The sequence below is a fragment of the Piliocolobus tephrosceles genome, chromosome 21 (assembly GCF_002776525.5).
Source record: "Piliocolobus tephrosceles isolate RC106 chromosome 21, ASM277652v3, whole genome shotgun sequence".
Classification (NCBI taxonomy): Eukaryota; Metazoa; Chordata; class Mammalia; order Primates; family Cercopithecidae; genus Piliocolobus; species Piliocolobus tephrosceles.
Window position 1 is genome coordinate 4,635,103 of NC_045454.1, and position 940 is coordinate 4,636,042.

Sequence of the window (940 nt, forward strand, 5' to 3'; positions counted from 1 at the left end):
CCGGCTAATTTGTGTGTGTGTGTTTTTAGTAGAGACAGCGTTTCACCGTGTTAGCCAGAATGGTCTCGATCTCCTGACCTCGTGACCCACCCGCCTCAGCCTCCCAAAGTGCTGGGATTACAGGAGTGAGCCACCGCGCCCAGCCTGGAATTCTTAATTTTTTAAAGCTCTAGATGCTCTGCCTTTCAACTGTGCCAGCTTTTACATAGATGGGGTTTCTCTATGTTGGTCAGGCTGGTCTCAAACTCCCGACCTCGTGATCTGCCTACCTCAGACTTCCAAAGTGCTGGGATTACAGGCGTGAGCCACCGTACCTGGCCTATGTTGACTTTTAGGCCACAAAAAATTGACCAAAATTTTTTTGACAATTGCATCTTTAACCATGGCCATTTTAAGTTTTGTCCTCAGCCGGGCACAGTGGCTCATGCCTGTAATCCCAGCACTTTGAGAGGCCGGGGCAGGCAGATCATGTGAGGTCAGGAGTTCGAGACCAGCCTGACCAACATGGAGAAACCCTATCTCTACCAAAATACAAAATTAGCCAGGCGTGGTGGCGCATGCCTGTAATCTCAGCTACTCAGGAGGCTGAGGCAGAAGACTCACTTGAACCCAGGAGGTGGAGGTTGCAGTGAGCCGAGATCCAGCCATTGCACTCCAGCCTGGGCAATAAGAGGAAATCTCCATCACACACACAAAAAAAAGTTGGCTGGGCGCAGTGGCTCACGCCTGTAATCCCAGCACTTTGGGAGGCCGAGACAGGTGGATGACAAGGTCAGGAGATCGAGACCATCCTGGCTAACATGGTGAAACCCCGTCTCTACTAAAAATACAAAAAAATTAGCCGGGCGGGGTGGCGGGCACCTGTAGTCCCAGCTACTTGGGAAGCTGAGGCAGGAGAATGGCGTGAACCCTGGAGGCAGAGCTTGCAGTGAGCCGAGAT